The sequence below is a fragment of the Amblyomma mixtum genome, unplaced genomic scaffold (assembly GCF_055824585.1).
Source record: "Amblyomma mixtum isolate Tamu unplaced genomic scaffold, ASM5582458v1 scaffold_13, whole genome shotgun sequence".
In the NCBI taxonomy this organism is placed as follows: domain Eukaryota; kingdom Metazoa; phylum Arthropoda; class Arachnida; order Ixodida; family Ixodidae; genus Amblyomma; species Amblyomma mixtum.
The window spans coordinates 1,295,270-1,315,831 of NW_028317662.1; the positions used below are offsets into that span (position 1 = coordinate 1,295,270).

Below are 20,562 nucleotides of genomic sequence, written 5' to 3' on the forward strand. Positions count from 1 at the left end.
GACGCGTCAAGGTCAACCACAATTCGGTCACGTAATTGACTTTCGGCTCGCCGAAGAGCCTAAACGCGGCGTTTCCGTGACAGGGCGTACGTTACGTCATCTTTAACCAAGTCTATAAGAGAAGGAGCGTTGGCGCGCCTAGGAATAATGCCCCTGTTACACGGACACTTTAATGGCCGTTAAGGAAAACGGCAGTTGGCCGTAACGGCCGTTAGGTGGAGTTATACGGCAGCGCCAGCGCCGTTGGAAATCCAACGGTGATTGACATCAACGGAGCTCGCCTGTCTCCGTTCCGCCGCCGTTTCCGTCCGTTACGTCGGGAAGTTGGCAAGATGGCAGCCCCCAGCAGCAACGCGCCCCTGCTGCAGGCAAGCGCGCCGGAGCAAAAACGCTTTGTGTGGACAGCGTCACTGACGCATTTACTGATTAACTTGTGTCAGGACCACCTGGCCGAACTGCGAGCGCAAAAACACAACGCGCCCGTGTACTTAAGAATGACGGCACTCTTCAATCAGCTCGCAAGCGAAGAATGTGGGCACGCTGTGTGCGTGACTGTCAAGCAAATAAAGCACAAGATAGAGAACTTGGCCCAGGCTCACAAGTAAGTTACTATGAATTTAGTAGTGATTTTTCAGCGGACATAGCGCCTTGTCAGGCATGTTCAATGAAATCTGGTGCGCCGCAGGGCCGGACGTGTGTTTCAATGCCAGAGCCAACGCCGAGTTTTGCTTGACATGAGCTCGAACGTGACTTTCTCGACGCTTTGGGCTCATTGTAATGTTCATGCAGCAATGCAGGAATAGCGATCACAGCTTAGCGTAGTACAATTGGTTATAATATGTAGTCGTTTGCCGTAATCTAGGCATGGCCAGCGTAGCCTGATAGAACGTATTTGCGCCGAGAAGTGTGTTTGATCAGAAAGGAAAACGTACGTAGGCCAGACAGGACGCTGCCTGAACGATCGTGCACGGGAACATAGTTTTCGCTAACAACGGGGGAGGGATCTAATTTGGCAAAGCATTGCCTGTCCTGGAGTGACTGTCGGCCACGGCTTGATGAGATTAGAGTTCCAGGCAAGAGTCGCGATTCAATCGCACGAGAAAAGTTATGGAAGCTTACTTCATAATGAAAAGAGGAGACGCATGTGTAAGTGATTCTTCGATTGTACTATTCAATAATGAGGTAGCCTTTCTCGATAAGATGATCTAAGTTCAGGCCTTGGTGTGTCACTGATGGCCACATGATGTATCCTTGCGCTGATCATGCTCAAAGTGCATTCTTTCCTCATTTTTCCTTTAAATACGTGCTGTGTCCTTTGAATAAAATCAGTTGTAAGTTTGCGCTCGTCCCGTACCCTGTCTTTGTGTATGTGTTTCGTGCAACTGCCACGTCTGAAGTATTGAACCAACTAGCCCAAAAACGTTCTACATTCTCCCAAACTTATGTCTTGACATTGTCTACCCTTACAAAAATGGATATCAACTTTCTTTAGAACTTGTATTAACATTCTATTGACTCTAGTAACCTTGTAGTAACTTTTACATTCTATCAACAATTGTTCATACAACGTTGATAGAAGTTACTTCTTTGTATGTACTCCTGTCAATAGAAAGTTACTAGAAAATAATTTTTACATTCTATGTACCTTTGTCAATACAATGTTGGTAGACTGTTACTTCTTTGTATTTACTCCTGTCAATAGAAAGTTACTAGAAAAGCTGGGTGCAGTTTGACACGTTGAGAGAAGTAAATGAACAAACTGCATGGTGTTCGAGGTGATTAACGCTATCTTGTTCGCATAATCGTGACGACATCTTACCTGATTGCATGGTGGAATCTGTTGCAGCTAGTCAACAATTTCACTATATCAAAAGCGACCAACATTATTCGCAGCAAATGCGTTTGGAATGTAATCAGGATATGGGAAAACGTTTTAAAACAGAAGATATATTCCATTTTAATACTTTATGTTCTTTACGGACTGCTGTGAGCAGAAATACTCTAGAAAGTGACAAAACATTTTTGGTCATGCGAATAGATGCCTCAAATCATGTACTGTAGGCAAACACTTCAAAGCTATGAAAACAACCTTGAACACGAAACAAACATTACACTCACATTCCCTTAGCCAAGCATATTCTATTAACATTCGTTGATAGGAAGTTCATACAATTTCCTTACTGCTTTCTATGTACTGCTGTCAGTAGAAACATACTATAGACACCGACAGAACGTTTTATAATGAGAATAAATGCCTAAATTAATTAAGTACTCTAGCCTAACATGTCAATGCAACTAAAGCAACCTTGAACACGAAACAAACATTTGCAGTCACATTTTCTTAGGGCATATTTTATCAACATTTGTTGATAGAAAGTTCATACAATTTTCTTACTGCTTATATACTGCTGTCAATAGAAATATACTACGAACCGAGAAAGCATTTTGGTGATGCGAATAAACAAATAAAAGCCAAAAATAATCAAGTACTGTAGCCGACAACTTCAAACCGGCAACTTAACTAACCTTGAAGACGAAACAAAAATTTGCAATCACATTCCCATAGCCGAGCACGCTGTGGATTTTTAGAAATTTCAGTTCAATTTTCTCAATACTAGATTTACTGCTTTCGCATTTTCGAGTGCGGGGAAAAGGGCAAAGTTCATAACAGAACATTTATCCCGAAATTCAGAAACGTGCCTTGAATTGAAGACATTTAGTGACAATTTTTGATTGTATAAAGTCTACGAAAAAAGTTACCAGCAAACGAAATAATTTTGGTACAAAGTGAATGAATTCATAGAATACTCAAGTATTATTGCCTTGCACTTCAAGGAAATTAAAAGAACTTTAAGAAAAAATAGGAGCTAGTGACATATTGTGTTACATAAGCGCAATGATGACTTCGCTACAGCGAATCAGTTTCGCTGATGGCTCATTCTACACGAAAACAATGCTTTCTGCTGCGTATTCGTCCTTAAATTCTGTACTCAGGCAGTCATTAAACAGATTTAACATTTCAGAACTAACAAAGAATTTCAGCAGAGGTGTCAACTCTGCCAATTCGAAACACGTTGGTGTTGATATTGTTGTAATTCTTGATAGGTCATATTTTAACGTGCAGTTGAACAGTGATGTACCGTACGACGGTGCTAAAACACACTAGCATTAAGAGCGTTTCGCTCTGAGGTTTCAGAGGGATTATTGTTGCGAGCTACAAAAAAAATTCAAGTTTAGCATTGCACCGATGTGTTTCCACACTCATTGAATGACACGTTCTCGCTAGCCCAAATGGCGCCCAAATTATATCACCAGCTTCCTGAACCTGCACCGCAAGCACACTTTCCCTGCACACTGCCCGCCATGCAAAAGTGCCCGGTACACTATGCCACTCCACGTGGGAGCGCCCAATTTAAACCCTCGCACTACCCTCCTCCTCGAGCGACCAGCAATGGCTGATCGCACGGGACTGAAAAACCCCGCGCGAAAAGGGCCGCACCGCTTCGCGCTGTGAGTAAATTCTGTGTAACATGTGCAGGCTCACAGCTTCGAGAACTCAAGTTGCTTCGTTCCTCAGCGACTGTACATGCGAAATTTCAGGCAAGGCAATATTAATTTTTATTCATGTTCGGCGGCCGATACTATAAAGAGAAGTATAGAGAAACAAAACAGGTAACAGCGGCCCGCTGTACTCAACTGCGGTAACAAGGGCTTTGCATGAGGAAGGTGCACGGCAATTGGAGCACTATAAGCCCTCATTCTTGACTTGTTACATTTTTCGGTAGTACTGAGCCACAGAGGAGCTTCCAGTATGGAAAAAGCTAGGGTGAGAGCAGCCCCCACTTTGAGCACCGCTAAAACACAGGCGCAGTGCCTCTTCCGCATCTTCACTTGCATCTCCTTCAACGCAAACACGGTACGAAGCTGTGGCGAGGGAAAACGTGGTGAGAGCTGTATTTTCTATCTTCCCGTAATGCAATGACTAAGGAATCCTGGAATAAAGTGTTGGGTTTTAACGTAGTCATACGGAGTAGACGCGCGAAAGCATGTGTTCAGTCTTCGCCTTTTCTTACTGCCATCAGCGGACGTGAGGCCGAGCCGAGGACCGCATAAGGTAGAGGCAAAAAGCAATCAAGGAAGCACACAAAAAGACTACGGTAGCGCGACTGTCGGCGGGGCTCGCTCGAGCAAAGAGCGTGCAAGGTGTCCAATGACGTGATATAAACACACACAAAACAGAGGCGATGCTGCAGCGCAGCCTTGAAAGTTTCGCGCGTCACGCTAGAGCGGCGTGCGAACGCTCGTGTTCCCTAGGTACACACACGTACACTAAATCGCATGAGCCAAGCTGTGTAGAGTACGCTAAGCCACACAATATGCGAAAATAAAAACCGAAACCAGTAGCGCTTGGCAACATCATCATCATTCCTTATTCTGCGACGCAGTTACGGGGAGCTGAGTTATAGCCTTAGAATTAGACAGACAGTGCAGCCGTGCAGCGGCTGCGGCTTTCCTGGCCCCAGATGCGTCGCCTGTAGCTGCCCGGCATGCTGCCCGGTTTTCCAAGCTTTCGTTCGCAGCGCCGCCAGAAACAGATGCTTGTGAGTAGTCGCATTTTTTCACCGCAATCATTCCAATTTGCTGACTTTGTAATTGAAACAAAATATTTTGTCGTTTAATGCAACAAGTTTGTGGCGAAAAGGGCTTTATCAATTTTTTTTTTAACGCGTGTAAAGTTAGGCGACATTAGCGCCACCTTTCCGTTCGCTGGCGGCGGATTGCGAGTCTCATGTTGGCCGCGCGCTACACTATCTTTTTTAGGACGCTGAAACGACTCTTTGTTGGCGGGGTGCGACGGTTGTGATGTGGGTGCGTTTCTTCAGTTTGTTTGTGTTAAATGTGCGGCCTCGTTAGTGTTGTGGTAGTGTGACTGAACTCGGAAGGTGACAGATGGCTCCAGTGCTGCGGAAGACGTTCTTACGCGCACGCAGTGCTCAAAAACTGCTCTGACGTACTGCACGCAACCACGCCGAGAGCGGCCGGCGCCCGATGCCCGATAGAAGAAACGGCTTGCCGTGAACGTTGACAAATGTAAGTACAGAACTGGAAAATGACTTCTGCGATGTGTCGGGGGTATGATTGAGGGCTGCGAATGCATTTGGGTTGGTCTTCACGTCTTGTTCGCAGTGAGGTGCAAAATGCGGGCACCACGCGATCGTTTTCAGAGAGAAGGTGTTCTGACACGCTCGCTTGCCAACTATGCAACTTTTAACCCGCCGCCTCACGCTGTTTGCGTCAGCTTCTCGGCGCAGGAGTTATGTGATAGAATTTGGTTGCACGCCGATAACTATGGGGTGCTGCTTGATTCGTTATTCCGACTGAACAGGAGCAGCGCGTGAAAAGGAGACCATAAGAACGAAAAGTGCTTGTAGCGGGGTGCGTCTTTTGATTCTGCTGCCTGAGTGTTTAGTGGATAAGGAGCATTGCCCGTTCTACGTCGCAGTCACATCAAGTGCTGTGTTTCTTGATAGTTCTGGTCAACGAAACGACGATTAAAAATAGCAGAACCATTCCATTGCAGTGCAGCTGAGGTAATCGCACAATGGAAGGTTTGTTGTCATTTTATTTTTTTACGTTCACTACATTTATGTCATTCCCCCATTTTCAGTCTGAGGCGATAAAAGTATAACGTGATTCGCGAATAATAGCTTTAAGAAAAGTATGACAAGCTTTGTAAACCATTTTTTTGCTAACTATTGGAGGCATAGGTAATTAATAATTAGCCTCCACTCATGAACACATTGGACTGAACAGCTAGAGGTTTTAATGGGATGTGGCTTCTGTGATGTTTATGAAAGCATGGCTCTAATGCAGCCTTTCTTCAAGCCCTGTACAGCTGCTCCACCGGTATCATCACGCTACTTTTGCACCAGCTTTCATCTGTCATCGAGCCAATGCTACCTCAACCAGAGGCAAATGACATCAAGACCTGCTGGTTCAGCCTATCAGCCATTGACACTGGATATCAAGCATGTGCCACTTGTAAAAGGATAGGTAGACAAGTGGGTATTTTTTCCTTGTCTTTTTTAGCCTGCCAAAAATCTTCTGGTCCAGGCTCCCTCTCTCTTTCGTTTTTTGTTCTTTTAAAAGAGGACCAAGAGAAAGGGAAAAGATATTGCGGGCGTCATGAAAGCACTCCCCTAGTCAAGTGCATTGTGTTATAGTGTGAAATGCTTTCTATAGTTTTTTCCCTCATGCCTCTCGTGCTTGGAAATCTTGACCACTGTATAGACCAAATTAAAACAATTATCTGCTTCATGACCTTTATACAGCAGTCTAAAAGCAGCAAATAAATTTTATAGGTTTACTTCAGCAGTACCTACCTCTTACAAGGTATGGCATGTTTGAAGTGAACCAGTGATGTGATAGGCATGGCCTAACGGGCAATGCATAATTGAATATTGGCGTTCAAGTGGAGCGCTCTGCTTTAGAAGCATATTTGTTGCTAGCATCAATAATTGATACCTTACCAGGTCATCCTTACATTACATGAAACCCTGCAAAGCTTATATTTTAGCTGTACAGAAGAAAGGTGCTTATTCGATGTCATGAGCATTGCTGAGGTTTTCTTTCACACTCCCTTTGTCACAACTGACTGCACTGTACAGTTGAAATGCATTTGGAATTGAGTATTGGTGCATTGCTTTTTTTATTCATGCCGACGTTCAGTTACTGATTGCATTACACTAGCTGAGCCTAAGTCAACAAATATTGCTGTGACCTTAACAAGACCCCTGGCTTTACTTGAACCGATGCATTTGATGTTGCCTTTCTCCCGTGCCATCAAGGTTTGTAATAAGCTGTGTAAATAACTTATTTTCTTTCTCGAGGTATTTATTGCTGCAATTAGTGACAGGTAATTTCCTAAAGAACAACCTAAGTGCACATTTTTATCTTCTTTGGAACACTTGTTTGCTTGTTTCCCTTGTATTCTTAACTTAAACAGATATGAGCAGGCCTCAGCACTAGAGGGATGTGCTGCGGGACAAATAAAAAACTACCAGTCCAGCTGCTCCCTTAGGGGCACGTTTCTGAGGCTTTTATCGCTTGTAGTTCTATGCAGCTTTACTTACAAGTATTGTATCTGACGCAGTGTGTGCCTTAATATTTTGATTCATTTGCTTTAGAGTGTGCCACTCTTGCCCTGACGAACTTGCTCACCTTTGTACTCTTTGTTCATACATTTTCCCCTAACACCTGGTATAGCTCCAAATGATGCATTATCTACAGCAACATGTGCATTATATTGCAATGTCTTTGTGCCATAACTTTTTAAAACAAAAGCTGCCTGAATTTTTGTGCAGACAAATCAGAAACACAAAATAATTTTTATATTTTATGGCCTGCATGTTATCTTCATATGACTGGAATGGCTAAATATCTCTTCGTGGTAGCCTAATTTGGTCATCATCATCATCATCAGCCTGACTACACCCACTGCAGGGCAAAGGCCTCTCCCATGTCTCTCCAATTAACCCTGTCCTTTGTCACTTGCCGCCACTGTATCCCCGCAAACTTCTTAATCTCATCCGACCACCTAACTTTCTGCCGTCCCCTGCTGCGTTTGCTTTCTCTTGGAATCCACTCAGTTACCCTTAAGGACCAGCGGTTATCTTGCCTTCGCATTACATGCCCTGCCCAAGCCCATTTCTTCTTCTTGATTTCAACTAAGATGTCATTAACCCGTGTTTGTTCCCTCACCCACTCCGCCCTCTTCCGATCTCTTAACGTTACACCTATCATTTTCCTTTCCATAGCTCGCTGCGTTGTTCTTAACTTAAGCTGAACCCTCTTTGTTAGCCTTCACGTTTCTGCCCCATAGGTGAGTACCGGTAGGATACAGCTGTTGTATACTTTTCTCTTCAGGGATATTGGTAAGCTACCAATCATGATCTGAGAGAATCTGCTATATGCGCTCCACCCCATTCTTATTCTTCTAGTTATTTCCCTCTCATGATCGGGATCTGCGGTCGCTACCAATTGCGAACTGCTGTTCCCTTGCTAGGCTGTTGAACATTACTTTGGTTTTCTGCATGTTAATTCTTAGCCCCACCGTTCTGCTCTGCCTGTCTAACTGGTTGATCATGCTTTACAGTTCTTGTCCTGAGTGGCTTAGCAAGGCAATGTCATCAGCGAATCGCAAATTACTCAGGTATTCTCCATTAACTCTTATCCCTAACTGTTCCCATTCCAGTCCCCGGAATACCTCCTGTAAGCAGGCATTGAAGAGCATTGGCGAGATCATGTCTCCCTGCCTGACACCTTTCCGTATTGGAATTTTATTGCTGACTTTATGGAGAACTATAGTAGCTGTGCAATCGTTATAAATATCTTCCAATATTTTCACATAACACTCTTCCACACCCTGATTCCGCAATGTCCGCAATGCCTGCATGACAGCTGAGGTTTCCACTGAGTCAAATGCTTTCTCGTAATCAATGAAGGCTATATATAGGGGTTGGTTATATTCCGCGCATTTTTCTATCACCTGATTGGTAGTGTGAATGTGGTCTATTGTCGAGTATCCTTTACGAAAGCCTGCCTGATCATTTGGTTGACTAAAGTCCAAGGTTTTCCTGACTCTATTAGCGATTACCTTAGTAAATACCTTGTAGGCAACGGACAATTAGCTAATCGGTCTGTAATTCTTCAAGTCCTTGACGTCTCCTTTCTTATGAATTAAGATAATGTTAGCGTTCTTCCAAACTTCTGGTACTCTCGAGGTCACAAGGCACTGCGTATACAGGGTGGCTAGTTTTTGTAGCACAATCTCTCCTCCGTATTTCAACAAATCTGCTGTTACCTGATCCTCACCAGCTGCTTTCCCTCTTTGCATTGCTCCTAAGGCTTTCTTTACTTCCTCCTTCGTTACTGGCAGGATGTCCCATTGCTGTGCTCGACTGCCTCCCTCAGTAACTTGATTACATTCGCTACTGTATAGATTTGTGTAGAATTCTTCGGCTAATTCAACTATCTTATCCATATTGCTGATGACATTGCCCTGTTTGTCTTTTAGCGCATACATCTGGTTTTTACCTATGCCCAGTTTTCTCCTCACTGATTTTAGGCTACCTCCGTTCCTTAGAGCATGCTCGATTTTCTCCACGTTAAACTTTCTTATGTCGGCTACCTTGCGCTTATTTATTAACTTCGATAGATCTGCTAGTTCTATCCTGTCTGTGGAGTTAGAAGTCCTCATGCTTTGGCGTTTCTTAATCAGATCTTTAGTCTCCTGAGATAGCTTGCTGGTATCCTGTCGAACCATCCTACCACCTACTTCTGCGGCGCACTCTGCAACGATAGCTGTAAGATTATCATTCATTGTTTCAACACTGCGGTCGTCTTCTTCAGTTAAAGCGGAAAATCTGTTTTGCAGCGACAGTCTGAATTCCTCTACCTTCCCTCTTAATGCTAACTCGTTAATAGCCTTTCGCTTCACCAGTTTCCTCCGTTCCCTCTTCAAATCTAAGCTAACACGAGACCTTACCATTCTGTGGTCGCTACAACGGACCTTACCGAGGACCTCCACATCCTCTACGATGCCAGGGTGTGCACACAGTATGAAGTCTATTTCATGTTTAGTCTCACCATTGGGGCTCTTCCACGTCCACTTCCTGTTTGCTCGTTTGCGGAAGAAGGTATTCATAATCCGTAAACTATTTCTATCTGCGAACTCTACTAATAACTCTCCCCTACTGTTCCTAGAACCTATAGTCACCTACCGCCTTGTCTCGAGCCTGCCTAATTAGGTGTAACACATTAATGTCAGTTCCTGTGAATATCATTCAGTCTTCGAATGTGGGGGCAGAATTGAACACAACAGCATGTTATAGCTTTTTCTTGTTCAAGGACGCATTACATTTAGTTCTAGTCTTGTGACTGCTGCTTATGCTATTACTCAGCAGCCTTATCAAACTCACTCGGAGTGCTGCATTTTAGTGCACATTTAACTGATTGTTGCTGCTCCGTGTTTGATTCTATTAGAAGTTACTATAACTGTATACTTTGAATGTTTTCTTGTGCAGTTCTCTTGCTGCTGCATTCTGCCATGGAGAAGGCTACCTGTTCGTGCACACGTCTCATCACTAGGACGCTACCTCTTCCACTGGTGATGCAGACAAGTAACGACAGGGTTAATTGGAGAGGCATGGGAGAGGCCTTTGCCCTGCAGTGGGCATAGTCAGGCTGATGATGATGATGAACAACAAGCAGGCTGCCTGATATTGAGGACAAGTGTCAGGATAGTGCACCAACAAAGTCTCTTAAGCATTTCTGTGCTGATGCATTTTTATTAAAATCAGCTCATAGCTTAATATCTACATCCATGCGGACATTTAGCATATGTTTGGCATTTGTTTGACTTTTAATTCGCTAGTGTTTGCAGCCTTTAATGTTGGTCTTAAGACAGTGTAAGCATTGTTTCACTGTGTGGGATTTTTTAGCTGTTTTGGAGAGATGTGTGTGTATGCATGCAGTTTTTTTCCACGGGTTTGTTATGTGGCTCATGGAACTTTCATGTTACAGAAGAAATTATTTCGTTTCTGTGTTGTACAGGAAAGTGAGCAGTATTTATATGCACCAGGTGTTTCAGGGAAGAATAAGTAGTTTTCAAAAATATGGCTTTTGCTGCATAATATTACCAGTGTTAGCAGACACCAGAAAGCCGGTGAGGTGTATTTAGTAAGCTGGTTAACTAATTTCTGATAATTAACTTTTTAACTAACACAGGTTTGCAACTGGTTGCAGTTAGAGACTTTTAGCCAGTTGTTCGTAGTAGCCATATCAGTTTCTGGAATGTACAAAACATGATTACTTTCGCCGCTGTGGCTCGACAAAATTTGGCTGCATCGTGCGAAAATACATGCGCTTTTGAAAGCACACAGGGAAAGAAACCCCTCCAGTGCATGTAACTGCTACAAATCTCTAATGGCAACTAGACGCCTAACTCTGATAGTGAAGGAATCATATTCTTAGCAGTAAGAAACACACACAACACCAAGACACACACACACACAGGACACCCGCTAGACTTCAACTATCTTTACTGGACACTTGTACAACATAAATACGTATCACTGAGCACACGCAGGTGCCTCGTCATCCACAACAGGTCTAACTACGCCCTGCCCTCTCCTGCAAGGCATACGGTTGCGCCGATAAACAATCTCTTTTTCTGCCAACACCAGGGAGGGAGTGCTTACACATGTCACCCGCCTCTTGAATACGAAAGACTTCGATAATTTTTCTTTCTTTTTTCTCGGCTCCCAGGCCTTTCGTATTCAAGAGGCGGGTGACATGTGTGTAAGCACTCCCTCCCTGGCATTAATTGGCAGAAAAAGGGATTGTTTATCGGCGCAACCGTATGCCTTGGAGGAGAGGGGAGGGCGTAGTTAGACCTGATGCCGATGACGAGGCACCTGCGTGTGCTGAGTGATACATATTTATGTCGTACAAGTGTCCAGTAAAGATAGTTGAAGTCTAGCGGGTGTCCTGTGTGTGTGTGTGTCTTGGTGTTGTGTGTGTTCTTACCGCTAAGAGTATGATTCCTTCAAGCCGTTACCAACTAGCCCAACTTAATGTTTTAACAAAGTTTCTGATAGTGAAAAGGTTCATTAATAAAAATTAGCTAACCAGCTTATTACGTAAGACTCTTCACAAGTTTTCTGGTGCCTGCCAACACTGGTAATACTATGCTGAAAAAGCCATACATTCATCTCAAGATACCTGTTTTTTGAAAATTACTTAGTCTTCCCTGAAACACTTCGTATATATGTAAGAAAAACCTAACGGGATTTAATTGACGATGTTTTGGTTGGAGGGCCAGTCGTTTTCAAGTGTACTACAGCATTTGAAGCGCACAGCTTTTGTTTCGAATGCTATACTATACTCGAAAAAGGCTGGTCCTCCAGCCGAAACATCGTGAATTAAAACCTGTTATGTTTTTCAATTGCTGTGTGTCAGTCATTGTTACTCAGAGGGAACTGAGGGGAAGCGTGCCGAAGGCAATATTCTGTTCCTCTATTGTTCTCCATAAAATATTTTGATGCATCATGCATGTGTTGTAGCGCGTATGTACACTTGTGCACAATAAATGTAATAATTTGCATTTTGCTTCTATTATTCTTTAAGCACTCCAGGATAGTGTTCACAAAATGATTTTGAAGTGATAAAACTATGTTGGTAAAAGTGTTGTACTGTGTAGTTAACATACACTTTTCCAAAAGTTGATGTAGGAATTATACTTTCTTCGTACTTGAGTCTTTTGAATAACGGTGGCCAATTGTCGGAAGACCGTTGATAGGGCGTTGGTAGACATTGTCGGTATGTGGTTGATAAGAAGTGTAAAGACTTTCTATGTACTTGAGTCTTTTGGATAACAGTGGCCAATTGTCGGAAGACCGTCAATAGGGTGTTGGTAGACATTGTCGGTAAGGGGTCAGTAGGAAGTGTATACAAACTCGATAAGGGGATGATAGGAAGTATAAAGACTTTCTATGTACTTGAGTCTTTTGGATAACGGTGGCCAATTGTCGGAAGACCGTTAATAGGGTGTTGGTAGACATTGTCGGTAAGGGGTCAGTAGGAAGTGTATACAAACTCGATAAGGGGATGATAGGAAGTATAAAGACTTTCTATGTACTTGAGTCTTTTGGATATCGGTGGCCAATTGTCGGAAGACGGTTGATAGGTTGTTACTACAATGTACAAAGGCGTTTAAAAGACTTTCTATTCAATGTTGATAGGTTCTATTAACAATTGTCGAAAGACTTTCTAAAGAATGTTACTAAAAATTTTTGTAAGGGTATAGGCTTGTATCTTGTATCTTGTAACTTGTATCTTGACTATCAGCTGATTATTGCTCGAAGCCTATTGAGCTCGCATCGTAATTCAACAGCGTTGTCGTTGTTGTTTGTCTCTTCGCCTGCTGTTTTAACTTACAGCACAAGGAGGTTCATTGTTCTTGGCAGTTTGTACTTGTGCAGAAAAAAAAATTCATGTTCATCTCTTACGACATGAAGAAGTGACTCCCAGCAGTACTTTGTTTTTATTTCAGAAAGGAAAGCACTGCTGGCACTGGGTCGGCTGCAACTCAGTGCCCATTTTACAATTGCTTCACACCATCCTTGGAAACCTTCATCTGACTGATAAAGGCCTGGTACAGGAGAGCTTTCAGGTGCAACATTTGTTTATTTTGGTTGCATGGAAACACTTGAAATGGACTGACAAACCAAAATTGTTTTTTTGCTGGCCAAGTTTGTCGCCGGAGACGGATGGCAGCAAAGTTCAGAGTATTTCATGTTACTGAAACTCATGGCAGGAGCATAAGGCATTGTTGTGTTCAAGACTACTAAAAATGCACAGATAACTTCAATAAGCGTCACAGTCTATGTAGCATCGAAATCATTGCCTAACATTTGCGACATACTGGATGGCACAATACTTAATACTTTTCTTGGAGTTAAAGAATAGGGCGAGATAGGTAAGGATGGTTATGTTACAAAAGGGTACCAGGGTAGGCTGTGAGCTTTAGGGTGTACCAAAACTCTTTTAGAGAAAACGGCAGCTATTGCATAAAATTCTGGTATATTTAAATCTTTCTGCACGTTATGTGTACCACTTCCACTCATCATGCAACGCAGTAATAATCAATTAGAAGCATCATTCGGTAACTTTCCGTTCTTCTTTTTTTCTTAAGCTGGACAGGGTGGAACGGCTGCCAGAGGGTGCTGAGATTATTGCCTCACAGCCACCCTCAGAAGCGCCGAGCAGCCTAGACATCACAAATGTCGAGGCCTCGACCAACGAGGCGTTGACCAGTCTGGCCTCGACCAACGAGGCATCGACGAGCCAGGCATCACCATCTGCTGCCTCAGCCGAGCAAGGCCACACACGGAAAAGGCGACAGCCGACATCATCAATGGAGAAGGTTGTGCTGCTGCTGGAAAGGCAGGAAAACCGTGCCAGAAGGATGCCCAAAAAAGAATATAAGTTGGCCAAAAAGACGGTCAGTCTCCAGGAGGAGGCGAATGACATTCACCGCGAAATGGTGAGCGTTATTCGCAAGTACTTTGAAGGCCGGCAGGAGCGTCAGCCTGACTGCCCAGAGAACGCTGAATAAAAAACCAGTGTGCACACGTGCTCCCAAAATTGCCACAAACTTGCCCAGTCTTTCACGTTCTGTTCATTGTTCACAATTGGATGCATAAAACAAAGCTTTTCAAAGTAGTGATGACTTCAATGAACAAATGTGCTTGGCCAAAGCACGTCGGACACTTTCACCTGACGAGCTCACTCCGTTGCTCACACAAACTGGATGCGGAAGCTCCCCGGCTGCTGCTTCAGCACTCCACTGTGTGTCGCACTGACCACGCATGTGTTCCCATACATTGTGGAGGATGCAACAAGCTCGCACAATGCTGTTGACATTTTCAATATGACACTCAATCATCTTCAAGACCCTGAATCTAGCCTTCAATCTCCCAAAGGCATTCTCAACAACACGCCTCGCTTTTGAAAGAGTGTAATTGAACGTTTGCACTGTAGGGTGCCTTGCACTCATGTGAGGGAAAGGCTTCATCAAGTGAAGCTGCAAAGGAAAGGCCTGGTCACAGAGGATGACCGCTCCTATTGGCATCCCGTCAATATTTTGGGTTGGTAGAGTAAAGAGATCACTTCCTACTACGTCCGGTAGTATAGAGCCTCTGTACACTGCTGCGTCATGATTGTGTCCTGGAGACCCTACATTAACAAACATGAACTTGTAGTTGTGGTCAACAACAGCAAGAAAAATTATGCTATACAAGCCCTTGTAGTTGTAATAGTCCTGCGCATTTCCTTTGGGTGACGAGACTTTTATATGGCAACCGTCCAGCGCGCCAAAGCCCTGCGGAAAGCCTGTGTAGGCTTCGAACTGTCGCACGTGGTGTCTAACATTGTTCATTGACGGAAACCGCACAACCTGGGGCTCAAGAACATCTACGACAACGTCACAAAACTCGCGGAAGATCAGGTTTACGGATGGCCGACCCACGCCGAAAAGATGCGCCACAGTCCTTTCCTCTGCCGATGTGGCGAGTCTGTACAGAGAGAGGGCGACGCGCTGGTGTAGGGGTATGCAAGCTCGCATGTTCGTATCCTCCCCTGTTAGTGAGGGACACGAGCTCACGATGTATGCAAATGTGGAACGGGTCAAGCGAAAGTTGGCTTTCAAGTCTTCATCCGACAACGTCAGCACGGTGGTGTTGTACCAAGACGGTGGTCTGGAAAGCGTCCACACACTCCTTTGCCTGGCAGACATCGCCACAGCGAGTGCAGCGAGGCTGCGACACCGCCTATTTGCCGCTTTCCGCTTCTTCTTGACAGACGCTTTCTGAACGCGCACAGCTTGCAGTTCAGCGCTTTTTGCTGACAAGGCCTCGTAGTGCGCAACCAGGAGAAGCAAATCGGGTGGACGATCACGGTCGCATTCATGAAGCGGCCGGCTAAGCGCCATTTCACGGCTCTTCTCGGGTTCGCGTCGCGAAGTCCCACAACGTTCAACACACCTCCTGCTGAATCGCGCAGACGGTCACTAGCGAAACGAAGGAAAAAAGAAATGCACAGTGGTGCTGCGGTTAGTACAAGCGATGGAACGTGAAATGGGACATCCACCACATTGAAACCACAATAAGCAGTACTGTAGTACCACAACAAACGCAGCCATTTTGCAACGCCATAAATCGGATTGGATCGGCTAAATAAGCTTCTCCGCTTGTTTTGCCAGCAGCTCTTGCAAAAAGATAGAAAAACACACTGTACAGCATGTAGCGCAGAAAATAATTACAGAAAGAAAATTTTTTTGAGTTGGCGAGGTAAAAAGCTCAAGTGTCACGTGCTAAATCGCCGAAACAGATGTGAACCGACCGAACATGTAAAGTGCCGTGTGAGCGCAGCCACCACCGTTCCGTTCCGACGGCCGTTACGTCGTTCAACTGCCGTTTGCTTTAACGGCCCTTGCAAGTGCCCGTGTAACAGGGGTATTAGTCTACATGCGGTGTTCAGCCCCGCCACGGTGGCTTAGTGGTTACGGCGCTCGGCTGCTCACCCGAAAAACGCGGGAGGCGAAATTCTAGAGGCCCGTGTACTGTTCGATGTCAGTCCATGTTAAAGACCCCCAGGTAGTCGAAATTTCCAGAGCCCTTCACTACGGCGTCCCTCATAGCCTGAGTCGCTTTGGGACGTTAAATCCCAATAAACCAAACCAAACCAAATATGCGATGTTCACATGCTAGGCCATGACGCCACGCCCTCCTAAACCAGTACATAACTAAAGTAGCACCGGCGCGCCTAGCACGAAGTGCACATATCGTGTTCACGTGCTAGGCCGAGCCGTCAGGGCTGCAGCAGAGGCGCGCCTTAGCACGAATTCCACAAGTAGTGTTCACGTGTTCGCGTGTTAAGCGCCTGAGTGGCAGTGCGCCTACGCACGAAGTCCACATGGGCTGTTCACGTGCTAGGCCGTGACGCCATGCGTCCAGGCGCGCATAAATAGCAGCTGTGGAGTATCCTTGTAGTCAGAGCCATGGAGTCCAGTACTGAACAAGGGTGTCTAGGCTCTAGATACAACGGGCATTTGCCCTTGTCTGGCCCCATCTAAGCTAAATAAGCGTTTTAGCCTAGAACTAACATAGTTTGAACCAAAGCATACAACTCAATATAGTACTTACTTTGATCTCGTCATACATAGATTAGGTTGGGGCAACCTGTCAAGAAATAAAAGTAATAATAGATCTCGTCTTAAAGAGAGAACCAATCCAAGCCTCGCTTAATGTTTCGAAGATTTCCACCAAGACAAAGCTGTTTACCGACAACCACAATTAAATCGTAGCTGTCATCAGTCAAGCTGCGAAAGCAGCTTTTTGCCCGGAAATCCTTCCAGTTGTTCTGGAAAAATAAATTCAATTCAATTCAATCATCAACAATAAAAGGCATTGCTTCACGTTAGAAGTGTGTTCATTAGTTAAACAACGAGACAGTTTAAGATAGTTAACCTCGCTTTAGCTTTGGCTAAACCCACTGAGAAGCGGTAGCTTCACGATGGTTTAGCTCCCAAATGCGAAAGAAACGGTCAACAAACAGAATAACGAGGCTTTGCCAGGCTAAAGCATCGTGAAGCTGCGCCTTCTATCTCGGTTTAAACAAAGCTAAAGCACTATTAATTTTATTATTTAACTCCCTTCTCTCTTCCCTTACGCCGCAGTTCGCTTATGTCGGACAGGTTCTGCGTCAATTCGTTTCTTCAAAACCAATTTCCAGTTTCAGTATGCTATTAGATCACACTGATCGAATCACGAATGTTACTTGAGAAAATTTCTGTAAACAGTATGAAGCACAATAGATGGCCTCTACATGCAGCCATTAACGGCCTCAGTGGTAGAAAAATTACCATGCGACTGCTCTGCACGTTAGATGTGAGCTGCACGGTGACGGTTATGCTGCAGAATATAAAGACCTGCGTTGCCATGTGCTCTGTGGTTTCATGTATGAATCCCTCAAATAGGCACTGGTGGAAGCGATTATTTCAAATTGTAAATTTACTTCGTTTTCATTATAATTTATACTATAATTTATCGCTTGTTTTGTCTAGTCGTCCCTTTCATGGTCATATTCCTGGACTTTCATCTCCTTCATCAACACCATCCGTGGCGCTGGTGTCACTGCGACCCGAGCGCCCTCCACTGTTAGTTAAAGTAACACAACTGAGGCGGGTGCCTTGCGGAGGAGCTAACCACAGTTGTGATGCAATGCAGGTAAGCAAACCACAAGGGCGAGTGCGTCCCCACAATCTTCACGCGGCGCCGTGTTCATAGGTTCGGTGGTGTGTCGTCGCGCAAAAGTTATCAGGACACCGCGTTCATGGCAAGGGCCACCCTTCCTCTAATGGCTGTATGGAATGAGAGCCACCTAAAAATTGCAACGAGTGCGCCGAAGACAGTCTTCCATTTGCTGTTGAGGTTGTATAGAATGTATCCGAACCCAGCCTTCCAGTTTTTCTTATCACCGAAATTTAACACCCGACGGGGCTGCTCTCCTGGTCGAACGGGTGTCGACTTGTCCGCGAATTCGTCAAGCAGTGCCCGAACCCCAACTCTAACCATCGCCTGCAGCTGTAGTCCGCCGTGTTAAACATATAGAGATGATATCGCAGCTAGACAAAGGGTCAAGGAGAAAGTTGAGTTTCACATAGCGACAACACAGTTATGCCCCTGGTCTTAACTGGAATGAAAGGCTATCAAAATGAGAGGACGCCCATTGGTGGAGGTTTCCTGTTGAATGTGTGCTTAACCAGCACCGCTGTCAAAGCATGTGTGTTTCATCTGTTGCACTGCTCAGTACTAAAGCGGACTGGGCACAATGGAAGATGTGGTTTTCATAATACTACAGATGATAGGCCGCATCACCTTTCGGTAAGGATATTTTGTGTCGTCGACATGTAAGCTTATGGATGCCCCTTCCTTAAAATTCTTAATGAAGGGCATTCGTAACTGGCAGCTTTCCACTCCACCCCGAATGTAGAATGACAGTCAGATGTTTGGTACTGCGCCTAATAAGTCACCAGCGTGGCACATTGACGTCGCGCAGAAACTAAACATTCAATGTAAACCTTTTTTTGAAACTTTTATTTCTTCATGCTGTCTGTGTTTTTGGCCTCTGCGGATCACAGAGAGCAGACTGAGAGGTACATGTTATAATTTTCACAGGCAGTTTTTTTCGCATTCCTCTTGCTTTTGGAAATTGTTGCAGTTTGGGCAGCATCCTCCCCATTTGAACTGCTCGCATTTCCTGGTCGTAGAGTTGAAATAGTACTTCGGCTCAAGCGCCTTACATGGTCCAACTCTTTGAGGTTCCTTGCAACCTGCATGGAAGAGCCACCACGATCTCGGCATAACTCCACAACTTTGTCATGAACGCTCACACACATATTTCTTTCCTAATCCCGCTCTACATCTTCCATGGAAAGGCCCTTAAGAAACAGAGTCCATGCTTATTGCAGTGGCGTGCCACTGCTTCTGTGTAGCGGTATCATGTTATTGGTCAAAAATTTATAATTGCCTTTTGATTTGTCGTTCTTAATTCACTCTGTTACTTCCCACTAAGGATACATAGTTTAATACTTCAGCAGGATAAATTAGGCTCTTCTGCATAATTAAAGGCATCTCGAAATGATCAATTTAGCGCTGCAATCAAATATTTTGTACATTTTATGAAGCTAAGGAGACCCCCCATTTCCTAAACATTGTTTTGGCTTGATTGTTTTTAGTAGAACCTGCTTTTTAATCGGCGACAAGTATCAACAAACGACATTGGGATGCAAAACTTAAAGTGCGCAAAAGTTTTTTGCGCTTTTTGGTGGTTAGCTAGGTCTCCGCAGAGAGAGCATTTCGTTTGAACAGTTCTAAGATACGGTTATGAAATCGCCTATTGCAAACTTGCCTGAATACGTAACTAGAAACAGGCAAGAATTTTAAATGGCGCATAAAATATACAGTATAAAGTAATCTACGTAGTATGTATAGTATTTGTTTAGTATATAATATCTACATCCTTGTTTTTTCGGGCTTTTAAACTCCCAAGCCTGTCAACCAACCCATTATCCAAGGTTGCAATATTAAGAGATTCTGCCGACATGTTTGTTTGCTGAAAACATTCCATGAAAACTGTTAATCATGAATTCTGCACAGGTTTGCACATGCTTGTGTGCAAGGAGTGGCCGCCTTCTGCTTTCCACGCTTCTTATTCAGCATTCTACGTTCGATAAGCGAGTTTGTGCTTCGTCTTCAACCCCTATATTTGAAGTAATGGTAGAATTTCTTCCCCATCCTCTCAACACACAGGCTCCCAAAGTTCCAGTGTACTTCTTGTGTTGCATAGCGACATTCTGTATAACCTGAGCAACATTGATTAGCTCGAGAAAGTAGAGAGAATTCTAAAACAGAAACCATATAGCAGAGAGATATAAAACTCGAACACATACCGTCTGGATAGGTGCATTTTGGAGGGTCCTCTGAAAGAAGAAATTCATAATTTTTTTGGAATTAGATCAAGCTTTGCGCTGTACTCTTTTGTAAACAAATGAAAACTCGCACAATCAGCTAAGTAGAGCAAACTTTGTAGAGCAGGAAATTTTTTAAACATTTTCAAACGCATAAAGACTACTGAGTTGGTGGAGCGCATATCTACCTAAATACCCGAGCATCATTCACATACTTCACAAAACTGGCGTTCTGTATTCTGGGACTCCTCGGGTATGGCTGCGCCAAGAGACTTGCGGCGGTCCGGGGATGCCTTGTAGGTGTCAGCTGTTCATATTTCAGCTTTACATATCCTACACTATGCTTTAGTGTGCATATACGCGTATATATATATATATATATATATATATATATATATATATATATATATATATATATATATATATATATATATAGATAAAGATGCAATGATTGTAGTTTTCTAGCAGGG

The 20,562-nt window shown here is 44.1% G+C and overlaps 1 long non-coding RNA gene and 1 pseudogene across 1 annotated transcript; both read left to right on the forward strand.

The window, feature by feature from the left end:
- The first annotated feature begins 494 nt into the window (after window positions 1-494).
- Window positions 495-14,179, forward strand: LOC149324857 (uncharacterized; annotated as a pseudogene).
- LOC149324858 (uncharacterized) lies at window positions 4,733-11,083 on the forward strand. Its single transcript, XR_016286660.1, has 3 exons — window positions 4,733-5,091; window positions 5,875-6,062; window positions 10,086-11,083. It is a non-coding gene; the product is annotated as an uncharacterized LOC149324858 (long non-coding RNA).
- Window positions 14,180-20,562: the final 6,383 nt, after the last annotated feature.